Source organism: Microtus pennsylvanicus, chromosome 12 (assembly GCF_037038515.1).
Source record: "Microtus pennsylvanicus isolate mMicPen1 chromosome 12, mMicPen1.hap1, whole genome shotgun sequence".
Lineage (NCBI taxonomy): Eukaryota > Metazoa > Chordata > Mammalia > Rodentia > Cricetidae > Microtus > Microtus pennsylvanicus.
This window is the reverse complement of record NC_134590.1, coordinates 33,221,894-33,240,227: the sequence shown is the minus strand read 5'-3', so window position 1 is coordinate 33,240,227 and position 18,334 is coordinate 33,221,894.

Here is an 18,334-nt window from a genome sequence, read left to right as displayed (position 1 = left end):
GAAATGGCACTAACTCTTGGCTTCTGACTCAGCTTCCTTTGCTGCCTTGTAATGTCTGGATGAGATTACCTCCCAATGTCCCACTTCTAAAAAGAAAAAAAAAATCACTTCTTTCCTAATAGACTAAATATATTTTTATTGTTCTTAAAATGTTTTTACACAGGATTTTCCTACAACTGTTTTAGCCACACTGAAACTTGTGACCAGAGTGTGTGTTACCTGGGTTGATGATCTCAGTCTGAAGAATGAGTATGGCTCCACCAGCCCTCAGAATGGCAGTCAGGTGTGTACAACTCCTCTGATTCTAATCTCACACAAGTCTATATGGGGGCCAGAGAGACAGCTCCTGAAAAATGGTCTACAAGAAATGAAATTTTCCCTTGGAATCTCATGTTGGAGAAGAAAGTTGAATACTAGTGCCAGCCAGAGGAGAAACTTGCCTCATGGGAAGAGATTCCACAGATCTAACAACTTTGTCAGATCACTTTGAAGAGAAGAATGAAGCCCAGACAGTGATGGGCAGGGCCATACCTTGACCTGATAAACCTAACCTGATGTCAGTAAGCCCAAGGTAGACTTTGGTGTGTGTATGGGAGAGTGTCACTGGACAAAGATAGTGAATTCCTGTTGTTTGAGTCAATTGATTTTGAAGAAACTTGTTATGCCAAAGTAGAGAATGGATCTCACTGGTTTATTTCTGACTTACCTCAGTATAGTTGATTTGACTAACATTGCATAACCATTCCCCTTGACTACATGTCCTTTCTTCATAATACTCTTAGCTTTCTGTCATCAAAGCAAGACACCCAAGGACATCAGATTAGAAGTAGAAATGCTTTATTTGAGCCAATAGAGTGAGAGGGTTCAGTCCATGGTCACCTGGCCCTGCAGTTCTGAGCCCATAACATCATGATGCAAATGTGTGGTGGGAGAGAGAGAGGAAGGGGCCATTGTTCCGAAGACAGGCCTTTCAATGATGGGCCTCCTGTGATTTAACTTCCTTCCTCTAGTACCAGCTCCTAAAGATTCAAGAATCTCAGACCAGTGCTGCAATAATTCCTGTTTTATTGTGTATTTGAACTGCACAGCATGAGGGCTTTCATCGACAGGTCCATATATTCACGATGATTTTCATCGCATTTATACCCTCTATTATTCTATTCTCCCAACCCCGTTCTCTCCTCTGTTCCTATCAGTGTCACCAGGTGGGGACACTTGACTTTGGTGGAGACTTTTAAGGTACAAATCATTATTAGGGTCATTCCTAACTGATTCTTTATTGATTAGACTCCCAGAAGTTTATACACAACAAACAGGAAAGATAAAAGCAACAACAATCTAAAACATCAGATCATATGTTTATATTTTAGCTACATGGCTTATCCTTTCTCTCTCTCTCTCTCTCTCTCTCTCTCTCTCTCTCTCTCTCTCTTGTTAGTTGAATTTTGATGTCTTATTTTCATGGAGAAATATATAAAAATTTCTCAAAACTGATTTGATTTAGCTCAAAATAGAATTTTTTTGTTGGGGGGGTTGAGGTGGGGCCACAGGTCTGCTTCCATATTGATGCTGTGATACTCATTCAACTGTCGTGTTTTTGTTTATCATAATTTTCCTTATTTCTTGTTACCTTGATCTGCAAGCTACATGTGATCTGGTAGCATCAGTTTTCTTAAGCTCACCTTTGGGTTTTGAACTTACACCATTTTCAGAGGCTATAGGTTACAATACAGTGCTAATGGGTGAGCCTAGTCAAATCAGGCAGCCAAAGACAACACTTGAATCCTCCACTGAGCACTGACCAGCATCTTCAACCCGCTCTGTGAAAGTTCATTGTACCAATCCCTGCTGTTCCTGGGTCTTGACCCCGGACCTTCACATACTCTTCTTGGTTTCAGAAACTGCTACTCATTGCTTAGCTTTTTCTATATCTCTTCAGGGAATCCTGGCCCAGACCTGTCTCTTACCTCAACATACCCTTGTGTTGAAAACAGTTCCTGCCTGACCTTTCTGCTGCAGGGCCTTATGGGCTTTGCCCCTGCTTGAACACAGGTTCTCATATGAAAACGGTGTTTGAATTAGTCACATGCTCCCTGACCCTGATGCCTCTGTACCTGGCTCTCGTTCTCTTCTATGCCCCCCCCCCGAGCCACTCACTCTCTTAATTAGCCTGTTCCTTTCTGCCAGCCTGAATACATGGTTTTCTTCTGAGTACTCCATCATCTCCTTTCTCTTGATCGAATTTTATTTTAGTATTTCCATTCCGAATAAAACAGAGGCTTTGAATGGTAATCAGAGAGGGAAAGGCAACTGCATGGGTAGATTTGTCAAGCCAGACGCTCTAGAGGCCGGCAGGTGTGCTGTGGAAGGGAAAATAATGAAGAAGCAGGTGCCTGGCTCTTATCAGGGGAGAATAATGGGAAAGAGAACCCCCACTAACACTGATGGCCTTAGCAGGCCATATATTCAACAGGGTACAGAGCGTGTCAATAAATAATGTGAATTTAAGATTTAATTTGAAGAGCGTAAACATGATCTCATAGGTACTAGTGAGTCATGGTACCACACACCAGTGGGAAGGGGAAAATGTGTCCACTGAAAGTCAGTTTCAATTTGCAAAGTGTCCCTAATTATCCATATGGCTTCCTTGATTTTCTTCGTTGAGAATGGAAACAATGGAGTTTTATTTCTAAAGCTCCCTTCTTGTTCTGTCTCTGAGCTTTGCCTGTGACTCATGCCTACAACTGGTCCCAGCAGCACTATGGATTCAACCCGCTGCTCTTTCCAGCCCCTTAAAGGAGTACAAATATCCTAGAAATTGTAGGAAAATGCCAATGTCAAATAAATCCGGGCTGCTTTTACACTCTGAGGAATTTTATTTGCTCCTCTTTGATCTTCCAATAGGTTTGTAAGAGACAGTGGAGTGAAATATTTCCCTGCATGGGCTGAGGGAGCACAGTTCACCACATACAGAAGCACAAAAGATAAGAGGCCCTTTGCATTTTCCAGAAATAGAACAAGCGGTTTCATTCAGCCAGAAATGTGAGAGAAAGCAGCACTGAGGAACTCGTCTTTCCATTTCTGACATCCCAACCTTTTAAAGCTAAACTACAGGAATTAGATTTGCATCTGAATCCTTACTCTGCTTCGATGACTTTGAGCAATGCCTTTAATGTCTCTGACCTCAGCTTTGCCATGCGCAAAGCAGAGGCGTATATTAGATTACACAGGCTTATTTTAAGGGCTGAAAGAAGTAACATATGGAACACTTTTTGGTAAGTAGTAAATAAAAAAAATGTCATTACCACTGATATTTACAAAGCATCCAAAACGGAAGTAGCCAAATAGAATGGAATAAGGTTTTACTCCAAATAATTTATGCACAGCCAAATTCTTGTCTTCAGATACAGTTTCACAATTGGATATTATGAATCTTGGCTTCTGAAAGAGTAGAAGTTTACAGACAAAAGAAAACATTTAAGCTTTCAAAACACCAAACACTGAGATCCTCTAAATAGGCTACTTGTCTGTCTTCCCAGGATGCAAAGCAACTTCTTAGTTGTATGTTCCAGTAGTGGTATCGTGTGTGGGAAAACAACATCACCAACAGAGCAGAATTCTAGGAACAATTCTGCTTGGAGAATGAATCCTGTTTACTGAGCAGTGTCACCATTGGCAGGCTTATTTCTCTTTTCACCTTGTTTGCAAAGAGCCAGAATGCATAATCAGTGGAAATGATAGTGATGTAGCTTTGGAAGCAAAACGCTTTAGATCTGTGTTCTATGCCATAGTTACAGCAGCATATCCCTTCTCGAAAGAAGGTGACAGAAAACTAGATGGTATACATGGAATATTTATAACTCTTTAGAACAACATACATGAGATTCAGTATTCTAATCTAGAGTCTATAGGGGGAGGTCAAGGCATGAAAATAATGAGAAAACTACATGATAAAGAACTGTAGTGAGTTTGGTGTAGAACTCTTCTAATAATCTTTCAACAATTTGTGTGTGGGTATGCGCGCACACACACAATTCCATGACCTTGTATGTTTGTTTATGAAAGGCAGGACCACATCTATATTTCTATGTTCCATTCTATTTCATTCATTCGTCTCTAGTCTCTCTATGCTAGTGGCTTCTTGAGGGCAGGAGCCTAAGGAATTTTGTATACTTTGTGTTCAATGTACTGTTGAAAGAGTGAGTAAAGCCAGTATTCTTGGGGAGGAGCCATGGATACACCCAGAGGGAATGCTGATCATTTTCATGAGATTTCCAGGGAAGAGAAGCACATGGGAATCCTAAAGCACCAGAAAGACCTGGGTCTCATGGGAACCACTCTTCCAGTCTGGAGTAAGTTGACATGATCCAGGAGAAATGACGATTAATTGCATAGGTGCCTTTCAGGAAGGGAAGCACTGCCCCCTGGGGGGCATTCCTGAAGCTGTGGCATATTTTTGCTTAGATGATGGGGCAGGTGGCCGTGAGTGATGTCATTTAGGAAAGTCTTGTCTAGAGGTTTAGGTGTCTTGTCATACCTGGGACAGCCCTAACAAACACCTGATGCATCACATGTTGTAATGTTTTTGCTGACATCTTGACCTGTTTGCATGGGTGTGCGTTTGTAAGCCAAACCTGTTTTCTTGTTATATGTAGTGACAGCCAGGTGTACAGCGCACTTGAGTACCGTTACTGGGTCAAAGTCAAGGACTTCCAGAATTCCATATGTACATTGCAGCAGGTTGCCGGAGCCATTGTAGCAAAATGCTGCAATCTGGGTATTTTACAAGACTAGGGGTTATTTTCTCAGTTTTGGAGGTTAGAAGTCCAAGCTTAAGATTCAGGAAGGGTTGATTTCACCTCATACTTCTCTCCTTAGTTTGTAGGTGGCCACTTTCTCACTGTCCCTTGGTATGGCTGTCTCTGACCATGAAAGTCTGGCATCTGTTATTGAACCCTAATCTAGTCTTATAAAGCCCCCTGCCCCCCACTGGTTAAAGGCCCATACAAAAAGGCTCCATTGTAGTGGAACTAACTCCTTAGAGTCCTTACTTGGAGTGCCAGGAGAATTCTTAGGTACTGAAGATGAAGGCTTCAACGTAAGAATTTTAGGGAAACAAAATTCAGCCCACAATGCATTGCTTCTAGTTTATATGTATGATTTTAATTTGTCTCTTCTTCATCATAGAGTTCATTGTAGAGCCAAAGTATTATATCATGTTTTTGTGTGAAGGTAGGTTATATAGGTATCAAACTGTTTTCCTGAATCTCTTAGTTAGAATGATTTTTAGCCTCTTTCATATTTTGAGTAGGTTATGAAATACACACAACTGATGTAATGTAATACTTTTGTAAGACATGGGGGTATATTTATGAGGTAAATCAAACATATTGCTTTTACTGTAGCAAATTTTCATAAGTAAGTATGATATATGTCCTTATAAATGTGACACACACAGACACACAGACAGACAGACAGACAGACAGACACACACACACAAAGAAACACGCACACACATATGTTGCACTCCTCAGTCTGGGTCAGATGCTGCATTGTAAGTTTTGTTAGCACACATCAACACTGTCTGCTTCCAGAACTTGACCTTTTGCTTAAGAGTTGTGGAGAAGAAACTGTAGGATGAATGGAGTATCTCTATGGGGTGGGATTTATAGCTATGCATTTCCTTTCAGAAGAGTAAAGGGAGTATAAAACCATTAACATAAAAGGGAGTTTGGGCTGTGATACAGTTGGCACAGTTTAAGAAAGACTTTTAAATAACCATATTCTGGGAATCACTGACTGGGTTAAAGCCTAGATTTGGTGGATGAAATGGGTAAAAGCCCATTCATAAAATATTGAAATATACAATTAACATTATTCAGCCCCACCTGCTTTTATAACAATGGATTGCTCTCAGGGCCATGGGTGCTCTGTTGATATCAAAATGCTAGTCCTTTACACAATGAATCATAAAGCTGAGTTTACAAAGATAGACAAGGTCTCAGGTCATCAGGGGCTTTGTCCTTTTCCATTTCCCATAGAAGGCTGCACCTTTTATGTAGTGTATTCATAAGCTGGACTTTAGAAGCTGTAGGATGAATGGGCTATCTCTATAGGAAGCTGTACCACTGTCTAAAGCTGGAGTGTACTCATGTGCTCACCAGATGCCAGAGCACAGAAATCAAAGGGGGAGAAATATGGAACAAAATATGTCACAAACAGAGGAGATGGGTGTAAGGAAAGAGGTAAATGAAGAGAAGGAGGTGGGGGAGGAGGAGGAGGAAGAAGACTCACATGGGACCAGTTTGAAGGGGATAAAACTACCCACAGAGCTGTATTAAAGAGCTCTTTTGCTGTCTGAGAAATGATCATTATTCCCTCAAAAGTTTTACGTGGACTCACTAGTCTACTTTTATCCATTCAAACTCTTTAACCTATTTATTTAACTTAAAACATGGAAGTCAAAGCCTGTTTATAGATAAACGTAGATCTAGTAATTCGGAGTGCAGTTTTCACACAAGAAGTTGGTCTGAAGTGGGGACTCAGTGAAGAAAAGGACACACCAGTGATGTTTACAGGGAGGCGCGGGTGATGCTGTGGAGTTGGTAGCCTTGTGGAGAGAGACTGAGGTAGTGTCGGTAGTACAGGAGATAGAAAGGGGGAGCATTCAGGTGACAAGATCCCATTTATCAGCAACGGCCACTCAGCACATAAGAACAAGAAAATTAGGAAGTAGTTTAAACTATCAATATCTTTTCATTCAAATGCTTCATTTGCCCAAATTCAACTCACAATACTTGGCAGCCTCAGACAGGCAGTACCTTTGCATTGGGATTTTGGTTCCCACTTTGGTAATAAGAAGGAATAACCTCAGTGGAGAAAATAATTCAATAAAAACAACTTCAAAAACTGCACACACACACACACATACACACACACACACACACACACACGAAATAACCCCTTTGATGAGCTTTCCCTGCCAACTCAGAGGCTGTTGTTGGAAGACACCGGAAGCTTCAAACCAATTTAAGTAAACAGCGGAATAATCTAGAGGTATAGAAGGCAGGTCAGAACGCCAAGTTTTGAGAAGAGCCAAGTATCAAGGCAACCATTTTCTCCATCTTACTCTGTATTTGAAGAGCCCAATTGCTATGCTCTAAATTCTCAGTAATCTGATTGGACCACTCCTTGCCAGTCAGTCAAGCTGCTAGACAGGCCCTGAGGAGAATGGTGGGCCAGGCAGGTACCCTCTAATATGCCTGCTACGTGTTGAAGAGGAAGCCCTCCACTAAAAAGTGCTGTAATGTGTACATTGGTGAGCGTGTATCTGTGCTTGCTCATGAGTGTGGGTGTGAATGTATGTGAATCACTGCACATGTGCACACGTATAGAGGCCAGAGGGCAAACTCTGGGTGTTGATCTTCACTTTCCCATCTTGTTTTGGATAGGGTCACTTTGCCTCTGTAAGCCATGTTATCTGGCTCGCAAGCTTCTGGAGATTAACCCTGTCTCCACCTTCCACCTGTTGCAGGATATGTACTTCGGTTGCAGATTCACGCTACTCTGCCTGGCTTTTAAGTGGGTTCTCTGTACCCAAACTCACATATTCAGGCTTGCATGACATGTATTTTCACTCACTGAGCCATCTCCCACTTTGCTATATAGGGTCTTTTGAATTTTCGAGTTTACAAAACAGAAAGAGACCACCATGGCTTTTGCCGCTCCTAGGAATGTCACTTCTAGGACCAGTCCCATGAACACTGGCTAGCCTGCTCTGTCTGAGCCATGACCATTCACATGGGACGGTGGGTGGAGAGCAAGTGACACCAGCCAGTTGGAAGCCCATTGCAAACTGTGGGTGGCGGCGGCGGCAGGGGGGGAGGAGGAGGAGGCTGTGCTGCTCTGTGACAGGCTGGACTCAACTATGGCTCCACTTAGGGAAGCACTTTCTAGCCAGTGATTTGGTTCATCTCAAGCCTGATAACATCTGTCAAGGTTTGGGGTGGGGGGGGGGCGGCTGTTGCACCTCTGTTCTGAGTTTGCCTCTTGTCTCCTCTGTGTATCTCTGATTCGGAGTGTTCTTATAGAGCCTGGGTTGATCTCACTGTCACAGTTCAGCTTGTGATGCGCCTGCACCTCCTCTCATGTGGCCACCTATCCTCTATGTGTCCTGGAAGAAAACGGTCCGGGGAGCTTTCATTATTGTGAAAAAAAAATACTCAAGAGAAACTATTTCATTGGAGAAAAGGTTGATTTTTGACTCACCATTCTGAGACTTCAGTCCACAGCCACTCAGCTTGCTTGGTGGAAGGATAAGTGTATCTGCTGGAAGAGGAAATCATAGATAATAGATAGATGATAGATGGATGATAGATGGACAGATAGATGATAGATAGGATGGGGACAGAGATAATATGTACTCTTCAGGGGCATGCCATTAGTGATGCTTTAGTGATGTATTTCTTCCAACTTGATCCTATCTCCTAAAAGTTAATCCAGCCATGAATACACTGATGGATTAATTCACTGATTAAGTTAATGTTCTCAGTATCTAGTCATTTTTTTTTAGTATTGCTGCTAACTGGAGTGAATATCTCTACTAAAAGAGCCTTTCGGAGAGGCATTTCATACCTAAACTATAACGGGAAGTTTACGCTTTTTCTGTCTCCCTAAGTCCTCTTCTTTCTCATCATATAATAGCTGGGTGCACAAAAACAGTGTGTTAAATAGCAACAGTAGCAATTCATCAAAATTACAGAACATTGTTCACTGGAAATACCTTTACTAAGTATTTAAAACCTCTTTCTTGCTCACTTGTAAGAAAGGCACAATGCTGCTAGGTAGATCTGTGTGACATTATTTATACTCTAATTATTTTGATGTGTAGGAATGGCAGTTTCTTCTGATTAGAGATAATGTTTAGAACAAAACAGAACACCCTACTACAAAAACTATATTCAGATAAAACTTGAAAAAAACATGTACTTTGACTCAGCTAGCATTTGGATGAAAGATTGTTGACTCCTAAGTCCATAGTTCTTGCGTTGTGCTCACTGACTGTTGAATGTCATTTAAAGTACTAGAAATTATTCAGTTCTTTACTAGGAGAGAATTCAGACTAGGATACACTGATGCAATGCATTTATAGATCCCAGGAGATCGCACAGTCTATAAAACAACGAGCTAGTGCTCAAAACAGGGAACAGAGTGAATTTCTGAGCTGACAAACATTAACAAGGTCCACAAAAACTAACTGTGAGGTCCAAGAAGTAAGCCCAGGAATGCATATAAAGAGCCAGGAGAAAATCTGCTGAGAGAATCTGTTAGGACCTGGACATGTGTGATCTGGACATCAAACAAGAGCTTGCTGGGGGCAAAGTATCATTTATAAGTATAAAGTAAAATAAGGAATAAAAGTTATTTCTTTTATTTTTTGAGATTGTAATTATATAATTTCCTCTTCATTTTCCTCCCTCTCTACCTTCCCATATACTCCTCCTTGCTCTCTTTCAGATTCATGGCCTCTTTTTTAATTGCTTTTTATATTTATATATTTACACACACAGACACACACACACAGACACACACACAGACACAGACACACACACACACACACACACAAACACACATATATATTCCCAAGGACACAAATACACCCTGTGAAGTCTCTATAATGTTGCATGTCTGTTTCCAGAGCTGATCGTTTGGTATTGGATAATTGGTTGGTGTACTCTTCCTTAAAAAACACTGTTTTTCTTCCTCTTGGCATTCCTTAGTTGCCTGTTGTAGTACAAATAATAAAAACCCAGAAGCAGATATTGGAGTACAACCTGACAACCAGAAAAGCAAAGCAGCCAAGCCACTAGAGAAGTCTCACCTCTACCAAGGCTGGGCAACCACAGACAAAACAGACTAAACAGCCTAAGCAGACTAAGCCTCTTTCTCCTCCCATTTTATATTCCCTCTAGTGCTAGGGTTAAAAGTGTAGGTCACCACCACCTAGATTTGTTTCAGTGTTCATCTTATATAACCCAGGGTGGCCTTGAACTCACAGAGATCCATCTGCCTCTGTTTCCCACATCCTGGGTTTAAAGGTGTATGCCACCACTGCCTGACCTCTATTGGCTTAGCTTTGCTCTTCCGATTTTATTTAAAACATAAATAAAATATCACTATAACTTGTATAGTTCTTTGTATAGGTTTGAGGCCTCCTGAGCTTTCCCCTGTCCACTGTAGCGATTTCACTATCCCTGCTTAGCTCATTTTTAGATAGTCGTGTTTGTGAAAGTTTCTGGATGTAGCTTCTGATGCTACTAGAAGAAGACACCCGGATCCTCTGACTGTCACAACCTTTCTACTCGCTCATCTATAATGATCCTAAGACACAGGCGTGGGAGTTGTTTTGCCAATGTAGTCATTAGGTTGGTGTATGAGACACACACAGCATGTGAGCGTCTCTTAGAAAAGACGGCAGGAAAAGGAGGCAAAATTTATCATCATCACTTTATAATGAATGGTGTCTCCTGGGAAGCTTGGAGTCACAGATTCTAGGACAGAAAGAAGGAAATAAAAATGTACTTAAAGTAGCAGCAATCTCCAGGTCCCAGGCCTCACTTCGGAGCTACTGGCACGTGGCACCTGCTCGGGAAGGGAAGGATGTGGCCATTGGTAGGTTTTCTGTGCCATAGTGGATGTCCCACATCCACGCACATATGGAGAGCACTGATTGGACTCAGTTTGCTATCAAAAAATGAAACTAAAAATCAAACCAAACAAAACCAAGCAAACAAAAAAATTCCTCTCAAGACGGTATTTTCAACCACCGCTGCTTGTCTTCTACACCATAGCACAACACTAAGGGTCTTTGCAGATCTATCAGATGTAAGAAATCCGATGATGGACAGAACTCCAGGGCTTTCTGAGCCCACTAGCCGAGACCCCCGTGGAGTGTGCATGGTTGCAGCCTAGACTGGGCAGCCTTTGATCCATTCTGAGCACATGCCTGGAATGACAAGTTAGCCGGGCTTTAGGGACAGCTGATGTCTCCATGGGCTGCACAGAACATTATTAAGGCTTGATTACAATCTCCTGATGTGACAGAAGAGAATTAAACCACAGAAGCGGCCTGCTTGAGTGCTCTATGGCTCCACTGGTAAGTTCAGAGCAAACACAAATATGAAGAATACTTTCGAAAGAAATTGGGCAGGCAAATGGGACTCTTGCATTCAACGTTGTGCACATAAATTAATTTATTTGGGGTAGGGATATCTGATTTCTGTGCTAGACTACAAGCTGTTACCAGTGTAGTTAGGGACAATATCCCAGCAGCTATGGGACTATCACGCACTGTCTGAATGGGTGACCTCACCTCACATCCATCATCCTGTGTCCACAGTAGCTATATTGTGTTGGTAGGGTACCAATAGCTCATTTGTATGACCTTTCAGCCTTACTTTCATGCCATATGCCTGGATAGTTGTGTGTCTCTACTCTTGATTTCTCCAAAAGCTTCCCTAGATCCTTGAAATTACCGTGGCAGGTAGAGCAAAGAAAATCATGAATAAATTAGAAGTTGTGACTCTCGTTAGAATGTCATAATTTTAAATACATGAAGTATTGACATGCTATACATTCAAGATGGTTCAAATGGTACCCAGAAAAAAAGGTCTAGAAATGAAATTCATGGAAGAAGAAGATGTTAGGTTTTCTGCTTTTTCACTGCCAACAGTACATTTTCTTCATGTGCAAAAATAAAGAATGCTCTCCTACTTGTAGCTATGGGAGCATTTATTGACACAATTAATTTTCCAGACTCCAAATGATGTATTATAAAATTCAAGTTGAAGTGAGTATAAAATTTTGAGTAATGTTCAAAAGTCTTTGGATGTAAAGGAAAAAAAAAAAACCCTCCAGGTTTTGGCAAAAAGCCGGTGGTAGTAAGTCTCTTAAAAATTGGACTTTTGTTAAAATTCATCAATATGCAGTATTACAAGGGCATATTTTAATGTTTGTAATTTATATCTCTGTAGATGTGATGGGAAAACAATTCTAAGGAATACCAATACTCTATCAGCTACAAGAATAGACTCCTTATTTGAAAATACACAGGGGAAAAAAAAGCTCAAAAATTAATGTAATTTTAAAATGAATTTTTAAAAAGTCCTGATTTTAGTAATAGATTTCTGTTTACATACATCAAGTGTTTTTGTAGGTTTCCTCATGAAGTTTAGGCAAACTAACCCAATATTTACACTCATTCTGTGATGATTCAGTCTTTTCAGCTGCTTGATAGGCCTCTCAACTACTCCTGTTTTCTCACACCGTCTCTGATAAAATTCTTCCAGGGCCAGAGTGGTTCTTTTAGACCAATGAGTGGCCTGCTGAAAATCAGCTTTGGAGAACTTACCACTGACATACTGTCATCTCACAAAGTTACACAGATACGTAGACTTCGGTTCTTTGAACCTTTACCATCCGTGTTCTCTGTGTAGAGTGGGAGGTTGTAAATATAAAAAGGATAAGAATTCCATGTTATAGGGGAAGGAAGCTAACAGGCTGATTGTAACTCCCTCCTCCCCTCCCTCCCTCCCTCCCTTTGGGAGTGGCATTCTGCACTTATATGAAACTTTGACTTTTAGAGAGAATAGGAAATTCTGAGAAAGATGGAATAACTTTCTGTGGAAATACTTGCTTGACAATAGTTTTTTTTTTTTCTCCAACACACTGTGGTCTGTATGTGGATAGCATAATCTATCTGTAAAGGACAAATACATTCTTTAACAAGATGTTTCAGGCAGACTATGAACCAGGAAATGCCTCATCTTTTTTTTTTCTGTGTACTTTCCAGAATGAAGAATTTTATTACACATAAACACTACTTTTATAAGCATTCCTCTTCTTTTGTTGTTGTTGTTTGGTTTTTGTTTTTTGAGACATGTTTGCCATGGCTGTCCTGGAACTTACTTTGTAGACCTAGTCTTGAACTCACAGAGATCTGCCTAGCACTGACTCCCAAATGCTGAGATTAAAGGTGTGTGCATCACTGCCCTGCAACATCATTCTTTTAACGAATGACAATGGGGATCCTGGGAGCTCGTGGAAGTTAAATACAATTGAATAGCCCTGTGCTGGTATTTGACCTGGTGGGCTGGAAAAGGAAGGTGTAGAGCAGGCTCTTGCTGCATTGGGCAAGCACTGGGCTTGTCATCTGTATGTGGGGGTCTACCTAGGGCCCTGTTAGATACATAAAGTACGCTTGGAAAGCACTGACTGAATAAGTGGATTGATCAAAGAAATGAAGAGAAGGGCTTCATAATAGGGAAAGTAAAAATATAAAGAGCTGGATGCTAGGATTTTCTGATTGACATGAAACTTTGATTTCATTGTTTCTTAGGATAATATATGATAAAAGGGGAGAAACACTAAATATAAAGCTGTACCTCATTAGATTCTGGAAAGTAAATATTTTTGTGTTAACTGCCTAGATTTACTTTACTATCTTTGTGATGATTGTTTTAGATGATATAACTTATATTATAATATAAACTATCCCTGCGTGTCTTTGTAGCTTTCTTAACATCTTATTAGAATTGAGTACACACAAACATAAGATATTCAGATAAATCTACTCATAAGTAATAAAACTATTTTGTTTAAAATCAAGTCAGATTCCTCTATCAGTAAACTCCATGAGACTCAAACACTTAAACATGTGATGAACCATTACTGGTAGTAACTTATTTTCCTCCAGTGAAACCTAAGCCAATGTCTCCAAAAGTCCTTCACTCTATCAGTCCATGTAAAACTTAGCAAGAAATTCAATCACTTAGCTCAAGTTTTCTTTGTAATCTCAAGTTTTCTTTATAATGTCAAAGTCTCGAGACTATTTTTAGTTGAAATAAAGCAGCAGGAAGCATTCTCTAGAAGTTCCTACAATTCATCCCTTCCCATCCTCATCCTAGCCAGAGAGGGCTTCTTCACAAGCCATTGCCTTTATACCATAAGATGCCATCAGTGCTGGCAAAAGCACGTTTCGGTAGTTTCTGAGAGAATTATCTTAAAATGTCGGTAAGAACTGAGTCAGTTCTCCTAGAGGAGTAAGGAACCAAGTTTTATGACTTTTTATACAGAGTCACAACCAAATAGATCTGGGACCCCGGGGGGATGCGTGAGGGGCAGAGGAGGAAGAGTTAGTGGAAGAAGTGAAAGAAGAGAAGAAAATTCTGGATGCTTCTCAGAGGACAAAAGATGCTTCTATCTTTACTAGATAGCACAGTGGTTCCCATGGAGATAGCAATGCTATTCCTTTGGACCACAATGAGTTCCTGACAGAATGTTAGAATTATTTCCTTTTTGATCAACAAATTCTTTCTTGTTGGTCCCTCTGAATGATGGGAAGCATTGTGATACCTACCCACATTTTGCTGAATCTAAAGATGCTGATGGTAGTCAACAGCATCTAAAGTTTAGAATGGAAGATGCAGCCTTATTGTATGAATCAATAAATGAGGAAAATCAAAGTGCTGCTAACTTAACTGTGGCATAGATTTTATTGTCATCTGAAAGGGTTTTGCCACTTGAAAATTTCCTGTTAAACACACGGAAGCGATTTGGATGTCTATACATATAGGTCGCACTCATGTGCAGCTCCTGACCATACAGACGAGGTCTAATCCTGTGAAATGAGTGGATCTGATGACAGTCCCATCTAGTTTTATGACAACTTGACACAAGCTGGAGTCACTTGAAAGGAGAGACCCTCAACTGAGAAAATGTTTCCTTAAGATTTAGCAGTAGGACATTTTCTTAATTGATTGTGGGGGAGGGCCCAGCCTGTTGTGGGTGTGCTGTCCCTGGGTTGGTGGTCCTGGGTTCTAAAAGAATGCAGGCTGAGCAAGCCATGATGAGCAAGCCAGTAAGCAACATTTCCTCCCTTGCCTCTGCTTCAGCTCCTCTATCCACGTTCCTGGCTTGTTTGAATTCTTATTCTGACTTCCTTTCATGATGTATAATGATGTGAAAGTTTAAGTTGAATTAATCCTTTCTTTCCCAAGTTTCTTTGGTTGTGGTGTTTCATCACAGCAATAGTAATGCTGCCTAAGGCTGTGACCCTGGGTTCCCTCCTACAGTCACAGTCCTCTGGACTGTGTCTCTGCTAGCAGGACTGATGTCTGTATTTCTTCCACATGGCGAACTCAGTTTTACCTGCAGTTGAGAGCTTTGGTGGCAATGTATCACTTTTTTTTAAAAAAAAGATTTATTTATTATTCACTATTATTCACACACTATTCAGCCTGCATGTGTGCCTACAGGCCAGAGGAGGGCGCCAGATCTCATTACAGATGGTTGTGAGCCACCATGTGGTTGCTGGGAATTGAATTCAGGACCTCTGGAAGAGCAGTCAGTGCTTTTAACCTCTGAGGCTTCTCTCCAGCCCTGATGTATCACTTTTTACAAATGCGTTTTGGCATTGTCTCCAGAAAATTTTCCCGAGCTAGTTATGCCTTGTGAGTTTTGAGGCAGCAATGACAAACTATGTCATGATTGTCACTGATCGATCCAAGACCCTGGTGTGCAATAGTCTCAGAGATGTTAAATGGAAAACAAAACAAAACATTTGAGCATTTGAATTGATGAAACACGCTAGGATGTCTCTTCAGTCCTAGTGTCCCAAGGTCTGTCCTTCACAGACTTCATACTAGATGGAGCTTTTCACATAGATGCAACAACAGCTACATGTTGCGGGCTTCCATGGTCTGGGAGAATATGATTCATAAATTACAGAGGCAGGACCTCAGGTCTCTCAACTCCAAAACCTCATTGATGGTTTCATGAAAGGAAATTCAGTTAATCTTGCATGAAAACACCCAGCAATCTGTTGGGTTAGCCCTTGGGGCCTGATTCTCCTCGTTGACTTGTGCTGAGTGAAGTTGCCCGGATGTCAGCTGTGGTCTCCACCCTGTAAAGCTGTAACATCTGTGCCAAGAGGGGCAGGCTTCTGATGTTCCCTCAACTGCAAATCACAGATGGAGCTTTTGTGAAGAGATAGTAAAAATGGCCCTATCATTGTCACATTTTGTTTTCTGGTTTCTAAAGCAGCAAGGTGTATTTCCAGTTCATCGAGTTTGTCCACCTTCATCTGTAACACCTCCAGCCTTTGGACTTCAAACCAGCTGAACTTTAGAAAAAGAGATAGGTTTCATGATAACATTTCTGAAATTTCCCAGACTCTCTTTCTTAATCCCTCACCATGAAAAACAATGTATAATATAGTCCCTGCTCTCTGCTCACTGAAGCATCTGTTATCTACAAACCAGTAGTGACTCCTGTGAGTATTAATTTATGCAAAATACATAAGCACTGAAGATATAGGGGCCCATGTCCTAATGTGCTGGTTTAATGCAATGGTAATGGACTTTTCTTAATTAACAAACAATCTCTTTTCTCTGTAATGAATTCCCAATATCTTGAAAGTGAGCATTTTCTCAAATGTACTTTGTGAATATTTTCACATTCTCGTAGTCAACATAAATGGTCAGTGACTGGTACTGTTTCTAGCATGACTGGCAGAATCATTCTGGAGAGATTCCCTATGCAAAAAAGAAGATCTGAACCAATTAAGACAAATTATAGTAGTATACATGTATAAAGGCTTTGGAATGTGTGTCAAATTATTTTTGATCCCAATGGGTCACACAAATCTATCTTGGTGCTTTGTGGCCCTCACCCTCTTTGCTGCATAACTGTTGTTTTGGGACTGTTGAATGGACAACGTCTTTTTCTGGCGTGATATGTCTTTCCCAATAAGGAAACTCATAATTTCTATCCATTATGCTTTCTCTTTAGAGAAACTTTGTTCTTACTGACCTCTTTTGGGTACCTCTCATTCATCTGTTCTTAAAAAAAAATCCTTCTCATTTATTTGTAAGGTCAAAACTGCAGTCCTAACAGAGGAGCAAAGTACCTTTAGCTTCCTAAACGAGGAAAGGGTTATTTTTTCCTGGCTTGCTACCTCTCTGATGTGCCTCTCATTGCCAGTTCTAACCTTCTCCTCAGACAGTGGGATCAGCAGGCCCTGTTACCTTGGCAACGCTGATAGGTTAATAGAATTAGAACGTCTCGGGGCATCATTCTAGCTTCATGCTCTTGGATGAAAGGAAAACAAGGCAATTGTGAAATATAATTTGTAACAGCCTAGTTTCTGGTAGCTATTCTTTTTAGATTTGTGTCATTTACTGGTACAAGGTAACAGAAGTTAGTATTTAAAAACATGCCAGCCATAAAAATAACACAAGATGTCTGTATTAAGTTGGAGATTTCTGTTATGTAAGTTTATTAATAGGGTACTCTCTAAGGTAGTCTTGTTGTACTTCAAAAGGTAGAAAATTCTACACTTTCTCTGAGGCCATTCTAAGCTCAGTAGTGAAAGGACGCACTAAGGACTTGGCCTCCCAGATTCTAAGCTCAGTAGTGAAAGGACGCACTAAGGACTTGGCCTCCCAGATTCTAAGCTCAGTAGTGAAAGGACGCACTAAGGACTTGGCCTCCCAGATTCTAAGCTCAGTAGTGAAAGGACGCACTAAGGACTTGGCCTCCCAGATTCTAAGCTCAGTAGTGAAAGGACGCACTAAGGAGGCCTCCCCAGATTCCATACTCGGCACTTGCGTTTGTTTCAATTTGGAAAACTGCTTTTTATTCCCACGTTAGTTGTCTGTTATGTAAGTGTTAGAGATAATGATAATGGATGAAGGTTTGTGTGGCTCATAGCTTTTGAGGTTCTAGCTCGTGATTGGTACAGTGACCAACTTCTAGTTTTTCACACACTTTGAAACTCCTAATTTTGATAGACTCCAGCATAACCCCTTCTCTTCCTAAAGTCTCATCAGTTTTACCTGATCTACAGGAGAATTCTTTCCTACGTCCTTTTAAGTTGTATCTATTTTTTTATTCTTTGTAATTCGTCTCACATTTTTTATTCTGTTCTTATTTCTATGTTGTATAAGCTTAATCTCAAACTGGTATCATGTCTATTATATTCACAGGTTCATAGTACAGTTCTCAGACCTCATGAGAGCAGATATTTTTGCATGCAGTGGGTGGTAGTTAGAGGAGAAACTCACAGCAGGTCAAAGAGCAGAGAATAAGCGAGCGTGGAGTGCTCAGGCCCATAGCGCACGTCTATACCATGCCCTCTGCAAGGCTCAGGGACCTTGGCAGAAAAGGGAGAAGAAAGATGACAGGAGCTGGAGGACGGAGAGGACAGCAGCAAAGCAGTGGCTCTGGGCATGGCAGGACTGCTGGACTCAAGAACTCATAGTGGCTGTTGCTGCTG